Below are 18,623 nucleotides of genomic sequence, written 5' to 3'. Positions count from 1 at the left end.
TTTCCTATCACAAATGACTCCCGAAATCCTTCTCAAACTGCTCCACCCTGCCTGCGCTGTCTTTCTCACCTCACGATCACAGCCCCCTTTTTCCTGCACAGTTGACCCCAGGTACTTGAATTCACCAACTTTCTTTATGTCTACTCCTTGCATCTTCACTACACTCTCATCCCCATTCTCATTGATGCACATGTATTCTGTTTTGCTACTGCTCACCTTCATTCCTTTTTGTTCCAATGCATACTTCCATCTCTCCAAACCCAGCTCAACCTCCTTTTTACTTTCACCACATATACACACACATACATACATACATACATATATACACACACACACACAATATATATATATATATATATATATATATATATATATATATATATATATATATATATATATATATATAGGGCTGAACGATTTTAAGAAAAAATTGAATTGCGATTTTTCTGGCAGATATTGCGATTTCGATTTCAACCACGATTTTTTTTTTTAAATCAAGTTTCAGTGCAAATTAATTAATACAATGAATTCCATAAAGCTAATGCAAGAATGAAAACTGAGGTCAACAGATTTCAAATGTAGGCCTGTTTATTAACATTGAGTGCCTGAGGAACAAGTTATAATAACTTAAAATAATAAAAAGAGAGCCATCTTTCTTAAGTAAACTTTTGCTTCTTTTACTTTTCCCATCTACAACATATCAGACATAAAAAAGGTTGATCAATGGCTCAGCAGCATCAAAATATTGCACTTTTGTAAAAGAATGTAGATAAGCATTATAAATTATAACTAGAGCCAACAATTCCCCTGTGGGAAATAAGAGTGATGTAGCAGTCAGTCACTACGTTTACATGCACATAGAGAGAATCGAATTTCTGCCGTTGCTCGACTGAAATCGAAGTTCAAAATGCCATGTATACACCTTAATTCGGCTGAAATTGAACCGAACTTGATTTCTCGGAATCGAGCTACACGACCTAGTTTATGCGATTTCTGCCGAGCTACTTTGTGCATGTATACCCTATCGAGCTACTTGTCGAGCTACTTCCGGAAGTGACGAGTGACGAGACCACAAGCGGGAAACACAACAGCCTCGGTCGGCATGACAACGAATCATGACAACGGCATGAATCTTTTCTTTTTGTGGCATTGTTTGCACTGTTAAAATTTAGCTCACTTACTGTATCACCAAATGCATCTGTACAGCTGTTGCATAGCTGTGAATTGTGTACATAAACAAGTCATTGTATTTGTGTGTGTGTGTGTTTATATGTCCAACATCTGAAGAATGTCAATAAAAACAAAACAACTGAACTTTTTGTGTGTTTATTAATACATAAGTTAAATTGTAAGCAAAAAAAAAATATTTTTTTGTAAGCAAAAAATGGACTTTAGAAAAATATTATTGTGCAAAATAAGTTGTCTTACAAAACAGTGGTCTGCGCCGGACAGTTTGTAGCCATAGTCTAAAAAAAAAAAGCCTAACAGCTTGAACACGGAACTGCTAGTGTTGCCAGATTGGGGGTTTTAAGTGCATTTTAGCGGATTTGAACATGTTTTGGGCTGGAAAACGTCAGCAGTATCTGGCAACACTATAAGCTCTTCTTCATGACGACAACCGGAAGTGTACCAACACGATGGGGCGTGTAGCACCACGTGTGGCTCGGGTGCACAATGCACCTTGCACAATAGCCCGATTTCACTTGTGCATGTAGGATTGGATTTCTCTGGCAGCCCTGCTGGGACCCTTTGCTCGATTACCAACAGCAGCTCGATTTGGACGTGCATGTAAACGTACTGACTATTGCAGGGCCCCTCCCTCCTGTGTGTGTGAGAGTGAGCGAGCAGCCCCTCCCCCACCCGCGCGCTCAGACACAGAGACAGCGCAGTTTCTCCTCACAGTGCTCCCTCCAAACAACGGGGATTTACACGAAAACGGAAGGAGATATTCACAAAATTCTTTCACAGTGAGTGCCTGTTGCGGCGACCTGCCACAAGGAGTGCCTGAACGCAGGCTCACATGATTGACAGTTGCCTCCGCCACTTCCTGCTACGCTGAATTGCTGCGCTGAACAGGCAGCCAATCACAACGCTAGTTAGCAGGGCAGCCAATCACAACGCTAGTTAGCAGGGCAGCGGTCGTTCTAGAACGATAGGCAGAATTGACATTCGGTTTGTAACGAAGCAGCAGCGCAGCAGTTGCAAAGAGAATTCGCTACTAACACAAACTTTACAGCACATCAGGGAAAAAGGACAAAAAAGGCTACCGGTAAACCCAATGAACTTTTTTATATGCAAACGCTGCGCTCGCAGTAATCCGTGGGCATGAGAAATGTTTGTTCCTTACCTGTGATTGGTTTAATGGTTTAAACTTTCTTTCTCAGTGGCGTGTAGTAAAATATCTTCAGTTAAAATGAACAAACTGCCTGTGAAAGGGCTAATGGTTAAAATGGTTCTTAGTTTAAAACTGGTTTTCTGTTCATTTATATTTGTTCAGCAACATATTACCTGAATGATTAAAAATGGTTAAAATATACTTAATTTACCTTATACATAAATATTTATATATTGTTGCCTAATTAACTTGGGTTTTGTTATAGAAAAACAAGCATTTATTCATACATGCTTTGTTGTAGAAAAACAGGCATTTATTCATACATTTATTTTATGTTTGTATGTTTAAAGGTTTTTCACCTTCTAGCTTCGGCTTCAAGCTCCAAGCTTCTAGCTTCTACTTCTGATTCTACCTCTGATTCTACTTCTGATTCTAACGTCAGTTCCACTGAAAACCAATAAAATACAAGACGAGTGGAATCCTGTGTCCGAGTCCTTCCCTTTCAAGTGTGGGAAACCCTGATGCTCACATACACTTGACAGTGCCACAAGGCTTTCCTGAACGTAATTTTTTTTTTGTCTGTAGTGTAAAAAATGAGGACAATTTATTGACGAAACAAAACATGGGTCCGTTTAGGAGCACTGAGAAAAACCGCGGCTTTGATGATCCCAAAATCGTGTTGTCTGAGATCGCGATTTTCGGTCGAAAACGATAGATCGTTCAGCCCTAATATATATATATATATATATATATATATATATATATATATACACACACACACATATATATATATATATGTGTATGTGTGTGTATATATATATTCATATTCCTCCCTACTGCTGAAAGACTGTACAACCGGCACCTCACCAAGCACAGCACCAGTCACTCCTCACAATAATGAACAATACTGTCCAGATCACCTCTACATCCATAGAAACCCCTCTGAACGTATACTATGTGCACTGACCATCAGCATCACTACTTTACAGCAAACTGCTAGTTACACACTGTTAAAATGGCTCTTGTGCAATATACCGACTTACTTGTGCAATACTATCTGGGTAATACTGGTAATAATACCTGTGCAATACTTACACATGCAATACCACCTTTGTAATACCCTTATGTTAACTACTAGTGCATCTCAAAAAATTAGAATATTGTGAAAAAGTTCAATATTTTCCATCAGTTATTGAAGAAAGTGAAAATGTTATATATTATAGACTCATTACACATAAACTAAAATGTTTCAAGCATTTTTCTATTTTAATTTTAATCAGTATGGCATACAGTACAAAAACATAAAAAAAACATCTCAAATTATTAGAATATTTCATTTCGAGTTTGAGTAAAACAGTATGAACACAGTGTATCTCTCGGTCTAGTTCAGTACACACAACCACAATCATGGGGAAGACTGCTGACTTGACTGTTGTCCAGAAGATGATCACTGATGCCCTCCACAAGGAGGGTAAGCCACAAAAGGTCATTGCTGAAAAGGGTGGCTGGAAAAGGTGCACAAGCAACAGGGATGGCCGCAGTCTTGAGAGGATTGTCAAGAAAAGTTGATTCAAGAACTTGGGAGAGCTTCACAAGGAGTGGACTGAGGCTGGTGTCAGTGTATCAAGACCCATCACGAACAGACATCTTCAAGAAAGGGGATACAACTTTCGCATTCCTAATATCAAGCTACTCCTGAGCCAGAGACAATGTCAGAAGTGTCTTATCTGGGCTAAGGAGAGAAAGAAATGGACTGTTGCCAAGTGGTCCAAAGTCCTCTTTTCAGATGAAAGTACATTTTGCATTTAATTTGGAAATCACGGTTCTAGAGTCTGGAGGAAGAGTGGAGAGGCACAGAATCCAAGGTGTTTGAAGCCCAGTGTGAAGTTTCCACAGTCTGTGATGATTTGGGGTGCCATGTCATCTGCTGGTGTTGGTCCACTGTATTTTATCAAGTCCAAAGTCAACACAGCCATCTACCAGGAGATTTTAGAGCACTTCATGCTTCCATCTGCTGACGAGCTTTTTGGAGATGCTGATTTCCTTTTCCAGCAGGACTTAGCACCTACCAGCGGTGCCAAAACTACTACCAAATGGTTTGCTGACCATGATATTACTGTGTTTGATTGATTGGCCAGCCAACTTGCCTGACCTGAACCCCATAGAGAATCTATGAGGTATTGTCAAGAGGAAGATGAGAAACACCCAACCCAAAAATACAGATACGCTGAAGGTTGCTATCAAAACAACCTGGGCTTCAAAAACACCTCAGCAGTGCCATAGACTGATCACCTCCATGCCACACCACATTGATACAGTAATTCATGGTAAGGGAGCCCCAACCAAGTATTGAGTGTATAAATGAATATACTTTTCAGAAGTTGGACATTTCTGGATTGTAAATCCTTTTTTTGATTGATCTTAGGGAATATTCTAATAATTTGAGATACTGGATTTCTGATTTTCATGAGCTATAAAGCCATAATCATCAAAATTAAAACAAAAAAGGCTTTAAATATTTCACTTTACATGTAATGAATATAGATTATATGAAAGTTTACCTTTTTGAATTAAATTATGAAAAAAGGAACTTTTTCATGGTATTCTAATTTTTTGAGATGCACTAGTATATATCTGCAAACCTGTTAATTTATGCAAATTTGTTAATTTTTTTTATCTCTAAATTTGTAGTTTATTTCTTTATATACTTTTTTGTATACTTAGTACTTTTGCATTACTCCTTCACTGCCTTATATTTTTCTCCTTATATATTTTGCTGCGGGCGGCACGGTGGTGTAGTGGTTAGCGCTGTCGCCTCACAGCAAGAAGGTCCGGGTTCGAGCCCCGTGGCCGGCGAGGGCCTTTCTGTGTGGAGTTTGCATGTTCTCCCCGTGTCCGTGTGGGTTTCCTCCGGGTGCTCCGGTTTCCCCCACAGTCCAAAGACATGCAGGTTAGGTTAACTGGTGACTCTAAGGCCAAGTTTACATTAGACCGTATCTGTCTCGTTTTCTTCGCGGATGCACTGTCCGTTTACATTAAAACGCATGGAAATGCCGGGAAACGGGAATCCGCCAGGGTCCACGTATTCAATCCAGATCGTGTCTGGTCCGGTGCTGTGTAAACATTGAGAATACGCGGATACGCTGTGCTGAGCTCTAGCTGGCGTCGTCATTGGACAACGTCACTGTGACATCCACCTTCCTGATTCGCTGGCGTTGGTCATGTGACGTGACTGCTGAAAAACGGCGCGGACTTCCGCCTTGTATCACCTTTCATTAAAGAGTATAAAAGTATGAAAATACTGCAAATACTGATGCAAATACTGCCCATTGTGTACTTATGATTGTCTTTAGGCTTGCCATCCTTCCACTTGCAAGTGGTAAGTGACGCGCATGCCCGATATGCACTAGGATCACACACACAGCGGCTCAGTCCCGAATCACTGCTCGTGCACTTCACTCGCGCGCTCTGTGAGCTGCACAGGGCCGGAGTGCGCACCCTCCAGAGGGCACTCGCTGTTCAGGGTGGAGTGATTTGCAGCGCAGGATGCCTGCGGAGCCGAGCGTATCCGTGTATTGGTGTTGCTGTGTGCACGCGAATCGTGTATTGGCGTTGCTGTGTGCACGCTAATCGTTTTAAAAACGTTAATCTGATGATCCGCTGATACGGTCTAATGTAAACCCCACCTAAATTGACCGTAGGTGTGAATGTGAATGGTTGTCTGTGTCTATGTGTCAGCCCTGTGATGACCTGGCGACTTGTCCAGGGTGTACCCCGCCTTTCGCCCGTAGTCAGCTGGGATAGGCTCCAGCTTGCCTGCGACCCTGTAGAAGGATAAAGCGGCTAGAGATAATGAGATGATATATAAAAAATTATATATTAGTGCTGTCAAGCGATTAAAATATTTAATCGCGATTAATGTCGCGACTGTCATAGTTAACTCGCGATTAATCGCAATTTAATCGCACATTTTTGTCACATGAAAAACCATTGTAATTCTCTTATCAGCATAAAAAAGTGAATGGGCTGTCACCGTTCGAACTACGGGGGTACACGGGGGATCTGAGATCCCCTGAAACAGACATGAGATCCCTTGAAAACATGATTTGGGAAATGTTGGGGGGTCTATAAAATACTGGCAAAATGATGTTTATTGACATAGCAATCGTGTGTAACGGGAAGCATTTGCATATCCGAAGTGAGTGCGCGATGGAGAGCCGCGCTCTGAGACAAGCGCAAGCTCCCCCTCCTCCCCCCAAGGGAAATAAGGGACACCCCCCCCCCCGAAAATATCGGCATAGTTCGAAAACTGGTTGTACCAATGTTTTTTTTTTTATTGCAGAGCATAACACGTCTTGTCACAGCCACTGCAAAGTGGGGCTGGAGCCGCCGATGGGAAAACGAAACTTAAGCCGAGCACCGTGGCTCTTCGGGGGAGGGCAGAGGACTCTGGCTGTGCGGGGCGTGGCATCATGTCACAGAGCGTTAATCTCGCGATAAAAAAATTATCGCCGTTAAAATTGAGTCAAGTTAACGCGTTAATAACGCGACATTTTTGACAGCACTAATATATATATATATATATATATATATATATATATATATATATATATATATATAGGTCTGTCTCAGAAACTGGATACTGTGGGGGTACCCCACTAAATATACTCACAGTCAATAAACTATACGGTTTTGAATGGTGATGGTTTTAATTTGAACGGGGTCCACCAGCGCCCCGGCCGCGGGCCCGTCTCCCCTCACCTTGACCAAGATGGGCCCGCAGGACGACCCCGAGGCTTTCATCACCTTGTTCGAGCAGGTCACCGAAGCCTCGGGGTGGCCGATGGAGCAGCGCGCGGCGCGCCTCCTCCTCCTCCTGACAGGAGAGGCGCAACTGGCCGCACTACAGCTCCCCGCCGACCGCCGGCTGGCCTACGCCAACCTTCGCCGGGCCGTCCTCCAGCACGTGGGGCGCACGCCGGAGCAGCAGCATCAGCGCTTCCGCGCGCTGCGGATGGAGGAAGTCGGCAGCCCGTTTGCGTTTGGCCAGCAGCTCCGGGACGCCTGCTGGCGATGGCTGAGGGCCGAAGATCGCGACGCCGAGGGAATCATCAACCAGGTGGCGCTGGAACAGTTCATCGTCCGCTTACCAGCCAGAACCGCGGAGTGGGTCCAGTGCCACCGCCCGGCATCGCTGGATCAGGCCGTAGGACTGGCGGAGGATCATCTGGCGGCTGTTCCGGCGGCAGGACAACTGACGGCATCGTCTTCTCTCTCCTCTTCTCTCTCTCTCTTTCTCCCCCCCCTCCTCCCGTGTCCCGTCCTCGCCCCATTCCCCCACCACGGAGGCGGGGGCCGGCTCCACCCCAGCGGGCCCGCCGCACCCGTGGTGCCCTCCCGTTTCTCCCTTCTGTGTCTGTCTCTCCCCCCCCTCAGGTGAGTGAGCCCCAGAACACAGCTGCAGAGGGAAGGCCCGGGCCGGTTTGCTGGCGCTGCAGGGAACCGGGCCACCTGCAGCAACAGTGTGCAGCGATGGAGGTGGGGGCGGTGGTGCGGATCCCCGACGCGCCAGAAGCTGCCCTCGATCGGGCCGGAGCGTATCACATACCGGTAAGTGTACAAGGGGTTACATATCAGGCGTTGGTGGATTCAGGTTGCAATCAGACCTCGATCCGCCAAAGCCTGGTGCAAGACGAGGCATTGGGGGGAGCACAAGGGGTGAAGGTGTTGTGTGCGCACGGGGATATTCACAGCTACCCGTTGGTGTCGGTCCACATACATTTCAGAGGGTAAAAATCGATAGTGAAGGTGGCGGTTAATCCTCGCCTTACCCACTCTTTGATCTTGGGGACTGATTGGCCGGGATTTCGGGGTTTAATGGCATGCCTAGTAAAGAGTGGGTCCTGCCGGTTGACAGGGGAAGGTCCCGGTGTCGCTTTGGCTGGAGCTGCGGTCGCAGAGCCGTCTACGTCATCTCCGCGACAGAGCGAGGAGCCCCCGGCCCCTCCTCTTTCTACTGGGGAATCCCTCGCGGATTTCCCACTGGAACAATCGCGAGACGAGACTCTGCGACACGCGTTTGACCAAGTGAGAGTAATCGATGGTCAAACGCTCCAGCTGAACGCCACCCCGTCCTTCCCCTATTTTTCCATTTTGAAAGATAGGTTATACCGAGTGACGCAGGACACTCAGACAAAAGAGCGAGTCACCCAGTTGTTAATTCCAAAGAGCCGCCGGGAATTGGTATTCCAGGCGGCTCACTTTAATCCCATGGCTGGACACCTCGGGCAGGATAAAGACACTCGCCCGGATAATGGCCCGATTCTATTGGCCAGGGATTCGCGGCGATGTCCGGAAGTGGTGTACGGCGTGCCGCGAATGCCAGTTAGTAAATCCAGCGGCCATTCCAAAAGCGCCCTTGCGCCCCCTACCATTAATCGAGACCCCGTTCGAAAGAATTGGGATGGATCTCGTCGGGCCATTAGATCGGTCAACACGAGGGTACCACTTTATATTAGTTCTGGTGGACTATGCAACGCGATACCCGGAAGCGGTGCCTCTTCGCAATATCTCAGCACGCAGTATTGCAGAGGCCCTCTTCCACGTCATCTCCCGGGTTGGAATCCCAAAAGAGATTCTGACTGACCAAGGCACCTCGTTTATGTCACGAACACTGAGCGAACTGTATGGGCTACTGGGTATTAAGCCGATCCGCACCAGCGTTTATCACCCACAGACGGACGGTTTAGTTGAACGGTTCAATCGCACCCTCAAGAATATTATCAAAAAATTCGTAAGTGAGGACGCACGTAACTGGGATAAGTGGCTCGAACCCTTGCTGTTTGCAGTGCGAGAGGTCCCCCAAGCCTCCACGGGGTTCTCCCCGTTTGAATTATTATATGGGCATAAGCCGCGCGGCATCTTAGATGTACTGCGGGAAAATTGGGAGGAGGGACCTTCACAGAGCAAAAACGAAATTCAGTACGTTATAGATCTGCGCGCAAAACTCCACACGCTCACCCACCTAACTCAGGAGAATTTGCGGCAGGCCCAGGAACGGCAAACCCGCCTGTACAACAAGGGCACGCGCCTTAGAGAGTTCACTCCGGGAGATAAGGTACTCGTCCTGTTGCCCACGTCGAGCTCCAAATTAATCGCCAAGTGGCAAGGACCCTTTGAGGTCACACGGCGAGTCGGGGACGTCGACTATGAGGTTAGGCGAACGGACAGGGAGGGGGCACTACAGATCTACCACCTCAATCTGCTGAAACTCTGGAACGAGGAGGTCCCCGTGGCGTTGGTGTCGGTAGTTCCGGAGAAGGCGGAGCTGGGGCCGGAGGTCCAAAAAGGGACATTGGCATCACGTACCTCTCCGGTCCCCTGTGGAGACCACCTCTCCCCGACCCAACTCACGGAGGTCGCCCAGTTGCAGGCCGAGTTTTCGGATGTGTTCTCGCCCCTGCCCGGTCGCACTAACCTTATAGAACACCACATAGAGACGCCCCCGGGGGTGGTAGTGCGTAGCCATCCTTATAGATTACCCGAACACAAAAAAAAGGTGGTTCGGGAAGAACTTCAGGCCATGCTCGAAACGGGCATTGTCGAGGAGTCCCACAGTGACTGGAGCAGCCCGGTGGTCTTGGTTCCCAAGGCCGACGGCTCGGTCCGGTTCTGTGTGGACTACAGAAAAGTCAACGTGGTGTCTAAATTCGACGCGTACCCAATGCCTCGTATTGATGAGCTGCTCGATCGACTAGGCACGGCTCGCTTTTACTCGACACTGGATTTGACGAAGGGATATTGGCAGATCCCCTTGACTCCATTATCCCAGGAAAAAATGGCCTTTTCCACACCGTTCGGCTTACACCAGTTCGTCACACTTCCGTTTGGGCTGTTTGGGGCGCCCGCTACGTTTCAGCGGCTGATGGACCGGGTCCTCCGGCCCCAAGCCACCTATGCGGCCGCTTACCTAGACGACATCATCATTTATAGTAATGACTGGCAGCGGCACCTGCAACACCTGAGGGCTGTCCTTAGGTCGCTGAGGCGGGCGGGGCTCACTGCCAACCCGAAGAAGTGTGCGATTGGGCAGGTGGAAGTACGGTATCTGGGCTTCCACTTGGGTAACAGGCAGGTGCGTCCCCAAATTAATAAGACAGCAGCGATTGCGGCCTGCCCGAGGCCCAAGACCAAAAAGGGGGTGAGACAGTTCCTGGGGCTGGCTGGCTACTATCGTAGGTTTATACCTAATTATTCGGACGTCACCAGCCCGCTGACTGACCTCACTAAAAAGGGGGCGCCAGATCCGGTCCAGTGGACGGAGCAGTGCCAGCGGGCTTTCTCTGAGGTAAAGGCTGCACTGTGTGGGGGGCCACTTTTACACTCCCCTGACTTCTCTCTCCCTTTTTTGTTACAGACGGATGCGTCGGACAGAGGGCTGGGGGCCGTTTTGTCCCAGCAGGTGGAGGGGGAGGATCGCCGAGTCCTATACATCAGCCGGAAGCTGTCAGTGCGTGAGGGGCACTACAGCACAATTGAGAAAGAGTGCCTGGCGATCAAGTGGGCGGTCCTCGCCCTCCGTTACTACCTGCTGGGGCGCTCTTTCACCCTCTGTTCGGACCACGCGCCCCTCCAGTGGCTCCACCGCATGAAGGATGCCAACGCGCGGATCACCCGTTGGTATCTGGCACTCCAACCCTTCAACTTCAAGGTGGTCCACAGGCCGGGGGCGCAGATGGTCGTGGCGGACTTCCTCTCCCGTCAAGGGGGGGGGGGGGGGAGTCGGCTGCGGGCCGACTCCCCACGGCCTGAGTCGGGCGGTGGGGGTATGTGGCAGCGGGGGCGTGGTCAAGCGCCAGTCTGTGACAGGAGGGTGGAGCCAGGGAAGGTGAGTGGCAGAATCGCTACACCTGACGGTAATTAACCTGTGTTTTGTGTGTGTTTTCCCCAGTAAACCGCTCCCTATTTAAGGAGGCTGAGAGAGAGCAGAGGGAGCGCAACCTGGGACCAGACGGAGAGTGTGTGTGTGTATATGTTTGTGTATGGGCTTACTCCGACTGAAAAGTGGTGTAAATAAATAGCCTTATCTGCCTCAAAGCGTTGTCCTGCCGTCCTCTGTGCTCCACCCACACTCTATACGCGCTACAAGGTTGTAGTCCACTGAAAAGTCTACAGTTATCACTAATTGTATTTTAAGTTGTAATTTTATGCACCTAGGGATTGGTGCACTCACAGAATAATCATAACCATAATAAAATTCATGCAAAATACTTGATCACTGTTGTAACTCCATTTTCCGCATACCCAAAACCAATACGATCGTGTTTTGATCTAAACGGAAAGCCTCGGTGTCAAGGTCACTACCTCACCAAAAGTAGTAACTTAAAATCACTACGCCATGTAAAAATGTAGTTATAAATCTCCGATTTTGTTTTTTAAAACGAAAGCTGAAAGTTAGGTATAGAATATGTTTCTTACAGAATATGTTACGATGGTAGCTGGTCTTGTATGAATTTCTGAGCTATAAAATGAATTGTGGTCCATTTTTAACCGTAGCGTGCAGGGCTCTACATTAACTTTTGAAACCACTTGACCTGTTGGGCAAGTTGAAAGGAAATTTACTTGTCCGAATGTGAAGTTGACTTGTCCGAAGAAAAATTTGAGAAAAAAAACACAAAAACTATTTGTAATAAACTAATTTCACCAGAATTACTTTAACACAATCTATTCACTGCAGAAAAAAATTGGACTCCATCAATCATTAATTTATTTATGAGAAATTGAAAACCAGAAAAGTAAAATTATACAGTATATTTTCATTTTAAAATTATTAACTTTGAATATATATTCTCCACTGATTAATTGTTGTTGTCTAATTATTAATTGTGGCTCCTGTATGGTATTTAATGGTTGCGATGAAAGTTGCAGTGTTTTTTAGGTTTTTGTTGTGATTACATTGCGGGAGGAAGTGAAAGTTGCGAGAAATCGTTGCAGTTTTCTCTTTTTGTGATTAAAATTGAGTGATATGTTAAATATTAAGTTATTACTGAAAAACTATTGATTAAAAAAACAAAGACACTGAGAAATGGTCCTATAAACAACTTTACCAATATAAAAGATTACCAGGACTACAAAAATGCAGAAAAAATAGGCTTTACTTATCCAAATGCACCTGTTGGTTCAAAAGTTAAAGTGCATAGAACCTCACAGCACAACATGAAGTTACCTTAAAATATAATATAAATGCCTCAGCTTTCATGTAAGAAAAAAAAACCTATTAATACTAGTACTGTGTGCAGGCAGTCTCTCCTGAAGACTAAATTAAACTAATTATAAACTAATAAAATAAATGGCTCAGGCTTCATAGAAGAAAAAAAAAACAATTTGAACAGAATCTCACAGTATGATGCTGAAGCTGCCTAAACAATGGAAAATAAAATACCATTTTGGCAAAAATGTTGGCATCCATTAATTTCTTGTATTAAGTAAAAAATAATGTAAAGTGCACACAGTCCTTCACTGTAAACATAACACTTTCAGTAACAGAATTTAAGCCTATATAAAACACTGACACGCACATGCTGCTTCTCTTGAACGGAAACATGGAAGTAAGGCAGAAGGTAGGTTGTCGACGTCACCTCAAGACGACGCCAACGACTGGTCAAATTTGCGGGAAAGTTGCGGTGATTGGATATAATTGCAACACCGCCCTGAATTCACGGGAATTGGTTGAATTTGCGTTGAAGTTGCAAATCGCAACATCGCAAAATCCTGGAGGTTCTGGTAAACGACCGTTTACTTTTCAGCTCAAATACACGAAGCGGTATTGGCCGGTTTCGCAAGTGGAATATTGCGCATGCGCACATCGCTCTTTCCGAAGAGAAACATCTGGCGATTCATCAAAACAATATGTCGAGTGAGATGCTTCGGAAATCATGTGAATAAACTGACAAATTTGATATGTAACCCGAATATCGGTGTATTTTGGCACTTGTCCAATTGGACAAGTAACTGAGACGATGAACTTGTCCGATATAAAGGATCACTTGTCCCGGACAAGCGGACAACCATTAATGTCGAGCCCTGGCGTGTTATTTGTGTGGGGAGAAGGACACACATTAACAATTTGCATGTATAGAATGGAATTTTCCACTCCAACAGTTAGAAGTTGATCATGCTTCCATTTGCGGTCTTTCTGTTACACAGGTGATCTGTTCAGACTTTATCACTGAAAAGGTGAGTTTTGACAGTTTTATTTTGTTTTAGTCTTGCAGTATAAGGCAATAGAATGTTTCTTTTTCATCTTACTTTCATATTTCGTAGTGTTTGCGTATTTTTGGCCAATATTTTGCAACCATGGTCAATTTAGATCAAACTTTTGATAGAATCTACGATCAGTCATTTTGCCCCGCCCCCACTCCGTCCAGCGCGGTAGTGATGTCCTGTTGCTCGCGCGCCGCAGCAGAGACCCGCGCGCCCTTCAGCTGGTACAGTCGCTGTTCTTTTACCACCGCCATTTTTCTCATCTTTCCGGTGTGTTCTTGATTTTTCCATTGTGTCCTATTTTGCCATATCAAATACCCAAAATGTATCATATTATTCATATTTAAGTGGATAATCAATTCAGTCATCATAACTTGGCATTTTTAACCCAAGCAATCAAAAAGAGGAAATTTATTCAATATTTTCACTCATCTGTGAAGGAGGGGCTTTAATTCTTCATCTCATCTCATTATCTGTAGCCGCTTTATCCTGGTCTACAGGGTCGCAGGCAAGCTGGATCCTATCCCAGCTGACTACGGGCGAAAGGCAGGGTACACCCTGGACAAGTCGCCAGGTCATTCACAGGGCTGACACATAGACACACTCACATTCACACCTACGGTCAATTTAGAGTCACCAGTTAACCTAACCTGCATGTCTTTGGACTGTGGGGGAAACCGGAGCACCTGGAGGAAACCCACGCGGACACAGGGAGAACATGCAAACTCCGCACAGAAGGGCCCTCGCCGGCCACGGGGCTCGAACCCTTGCTGTGAGGCGACAGCGCTAACCACTACACCACCATGCCCCCCTGGTTATTTTATATGTAAATCAATTTTACAAAAGCATTTGAATTGTAATAAAAAAAATTTCCACAGTGGAGTCCAGATACAGCAAGATACTATCTTTATTCTTATTAAAACATGACAAAAGAAACATGGTAAATGCAAAAAAAAAAAAGTAAAATTAGAAAATTTATTTTTTGACCATAATGTCCCAAATGAGAGACCAGTTTCTGAGACGGACCCATATACACACACACACACACACACACACACAGTATGTGCCTGGCCAAAAAATGGTGCTCATTCGTATGTGTTAATTTTAAATAATAAAGTGCAATCAGACTATTTTGTTCCCAAGTTTATTTCAATGCTTATATTTGCTAATATTGACAATTATATATTTTTCACATTTAAATGTTATATAAAACTTTGCCTATCTGTTTAGTCACGATAAGCGCACGTGCACTCCTAGAGCTCGGTCGATCATATAAAGTTTGATGGATCGTCGTGTTGAGTTTAAAGTCTCTCTTTAATAAATCTCAGTTTTTATGGTCGCTGTGACCCACACGGGCTCCCGATCAGCGCTTCCTCACTTTCCCCCCAGTGTCCGAGGCTAACATTAGCCACAGCGGCTAACTGCATGTGGATTCCTCCTACACGGACCCTCCTCCTCCTCCTCCAGCTGTGTTAGCCGCACTCTTTAGCATTAGCTTTCTGCTGCCCTGACTACACGAGTTCAACAACTTGCAAACAAACGCGCACGCGACTATGAATGAGACAAGCGACTAATACCTTACCTCGTACACTTTTTATCGAGCTTGCAAACCGACAAAGGGCGTCAGTTTTCCCCGGACAGTTTCTTAGTTCGCGGGGTTTGCCATCAGAAAGAAAAAACAATGATCTGAGGTGTGCGGACGTTTTGACTACCCCAGCTCGCGCGCACTGGTAGGGTGATCGGAGTGTGACGTCACTTCCACAACCTCTCACCGGCACGCTGATTGGCTGCGATCTTTGGGCTTGGGGCGGGATAATCGTTCATAATACAATTTATAGAGTGAAAAGGATCAAATTATCTGAGTATATGTAAATATTCTGATAACTCTTCTACAGGCAGCGTTGTGTCTAAGAAAGCAGATGAAGAGTTTTCATATGCAAAAGTAGACGTCCAACTGCTCGTAGCTCTAAAATACCAATACATTCATTAAAGTACAGTTGACAGTTCAGATTAACCACAAAAAGAGCTAAATAATATCAGAAACATAAATAAAATTACCAGCATTATAATATCCATGTCAAATTGGACTGCGTGTATATTTATCTGTATTTAATAAATTATTTTGTTATTACTGTCACTGATTATGTGTTGTTTAGTTGTGGAGTTTGATGCTACTAGCTGTAGCATGCTAAACAGGAACTAGCAAGTAGAGTGGCTAGCTTGGGCGGCTAACAGATATGTTTTAACTAAGTATATTTATCATTACACACATTTTACTGGAGTGAACACGCTGTCTTAACCAAACAAAACCACACTTTTGCTATTAATTACAGAGCTTTATCCAACATACTACTTATTGATATATCCATTTAAAATACTTGTTTCATGCCCTTCTTGTTAAATGGGTAGCTATGGTAACGTACCATAGCTAATCCAGTTCAGCTAACAGATAAACGGCTAGCCGAAAACAAAACTATCTTGTTTTCATTCTGAGTGACTAATATTCCCAGAGCATCTCGGCATCCATCATCCAAAAAGTGACATATATTTTTTTGTTGGATCTTTTTTTTATTTTTAATTATTTATTTATTTTTAGCTGTGCAGAGTGTTGTCTCCACTTCCTCTCATGTACATGTCTAGTTTAGCTAACCCTGTTTATTTCAGATATCCTGAAGTATCTTTCCTTTAATATTCCGTTTGCAGATGAATAAGTAGATATTCAGCACCCATAATCCTAAATGTGAGTATTTTGTTTGTATCCCCCGATTAAAACGCGTAACGTCCGGAGTTTCAAAGTAGTTCGGTATTTAATTCTATTTTAATTTTATTTATTTAATAAATGTGCTTTTAGTGTAATCTGAACTGTATAATTAGCTGTGTTAGTTAACTGATTTATTTTCTAAATATATCGATTCTGTTACAGCTCATTCCCAATCTCTTTCCTACCAAGAAAGCATCAGGGATTACAGAAAATATGAAAGAAAGAAGAAGAAGCCTTTATTTGTCACATGCACACTTCAAGCACAGTGAAATTCATCCTCTGCATTTAACCCATCTGAAGCAGTGAACACACGCACACACACAGAGCAGTGGGCAGCCACACACAGCGCCCAGGGAGAAGTCAGGGGTTAGGTATCTTGCTCAAGGGTACCTCAGCCCAAGGCCGCCCCACATCAACCTAACTGCATGTATTTGGACTGTGGGGGAAACCAGAGCACCCGGAAGAAATCCACACTGACATGGGGAGAACATGCAAACTCCACACAGAAAGGCCCTCGCCGGCCGCTGGGTTCAAACCCGGAACCTTCTTGCTGTGAGGCGACCATGCTAACCACGACACCACCATGCCGCCTATGGAAGCCGAGAAAGGCCATGACTGCAATAACTTTTTTATGTCGTTTTCTTGAGATCACGAGTCGATTATTTAGTTATCTCGGGATAAAGCTTGTTTTCTCGTGATAACGAATTAATTATTATTAATCACTAATGATTACTGGGCGGCACGTTGGTGTAGGGGTTAGCACTGTTGCCTCATTGCAGAACGGTTCGAGCCCAGCCGCCGGCGAGGGCCTTTCTGTGTGGAGTTTGTATGTTCTCCCTGTGTCTGCGTGGGTTTTCTCCGGGTGCTCCGGTTTCATCCACAGTCCAAAGACATGCGCCTTTGGGTTGAAGTGCCCTTGAGCAAGGCATCTAACCCCCAACTGCTCCCCTGGCTCTGTAGCATGGCTGCCCCACTGCTGTGGGTATGTGTATGTTCATTGCTTCAAATGGGTTAAATGCAGAGAGGAATTTCACTGTGCTTAAGTGTATGTGTGATAAATAAAGTTCTTCTTCTTCTTCTTCTAATCACTAATTTATTTATTTAAGTTTGTTACACCGAATGAAGTGTCTCCCCGAGAACTTCGCACTAAGACGTCATATGGTGTGACCAGAATATTAGAACTCATGTACGCTGACGATATTGCAGTGTTCTCTGAGAACCTGGACGAGCTAAAGAAGATCTTAGAGATATATGACAACACTTTCTCGAGATTTGGTCTACAGATGTCATATAAGAAGACGGAGACAATGGCCTTTAATGTTGACGAAAGCATACAATCTAGAACAAGCCTACTGATGGTAAACAATGTAGAAATAAAGAATGTGAGGCAGTTCCGCTATCTTGACCATCTCATTACCAACACTGGGAAGTCATTGATGTTTTTGCATCACAGGATTGCATTGGTGTTTGAAAAATGGCTTGAGCTGAAGCACATGCTGACTGACCGCGAAATCCACCTCAACACTCGCATGAAGATCTTGACTACTTGTGTGCAGTCCCACCTATTGTACAGTGTGCAGATGGGGGAACTATTAGGTACTAAACTCCAGAAACTGAATTCGAAAAATTATCGCTGGGGGCTATGCAAGGAAAAACGCACCACCCAAAGGCTAATGTAAGAAGAGAACTGACCCTGTATCCCTAGTTGACGGAGATTTGGATTGGGCCTTCAAGATCTCCAATACGAAGCTCCATCAAATTACCCAATCACAACCTATTGATGATTTTTGCCACATTCAGTATCTGAAGTATATAGCACATGTGTGCAGAATCGCTAACGATGCCATCCAGAAAGTTGTCTTGTTCAACAAGAGAAGGAACTGGAAGAAGGTTGAGGAACTGCTTGGGGTCGACAAACATCAGGCCCTAAAAACTATGATGAACAAACAAGACTTCGAGCGGATGTTGGAGATGAGGTTCTCCTGCTCCAAGCAACCGCACCGCTAGGCCGATCTCGTGCCAAGAGGGAAATGATGATGATGATGACTAATTATTTTATTACTTATTTATTCATTTTGTGGGGTGGCACGGTGGTGTAGTGGTTAGCACTGTCGCCTCACAGCAAGAAGGTTCTGGGTTCAAGCCCAGCGACTGACAGGGGCCTTTCTGTGTGGAGTTTGCATGTTCTCCCCGTGTCCGCGTGGGTTTCCTCTGGGTGCTCTGGTTTCCCCTACAGTCCAAAGACATGCAGGTTAGGCTAATTGG

At 45.0% G+C, this 18,623-nt stretch overlaps 1 protein-coding gene across 1 annotated transcript in view; it reads right to left on the bottom strand.

The window, feature by feature from the left end:
• Nucleotides 1-15,306, bottom strand: part of pogza (pogo transposable element derived with ZNF domain a) — a 68,025-nt gene extending 52,719 nt beyond the window's left edge. The window contains exon 1 of the mRNA XM_060942880.1: nucleotides 15,180-15,306. The gene's annotated coding sequence lies outside the window, so the exon portion shown is untranslated. The remainder of the gene's footprint in view (nucleotides 1-15,179) is intronic.
• Nucleotides 15,307-18,623: the final 3,317 nt, after the last annotated feature.

Source organism: Neoarius graeffei, chromosome 16, assembly GCF_027579695.1.
Source record: "Neoarius graeffei isolate fNeoGra1 chromosome 16, fNeoGra1.pri, whole genome shotgun sequence".
Classification (NCBI taxonomy): Eukaryota; Metazoa; Chordata; class Actinopteri; order Siluriformes; family Ariidae; genus Neoarius; species Neoarius graeffei.
The sequence above is the reverse complement of the archived record's forward strand: the minus strand, read 5'-3'. Positions and strand labels throughout refer to the sequence as shown.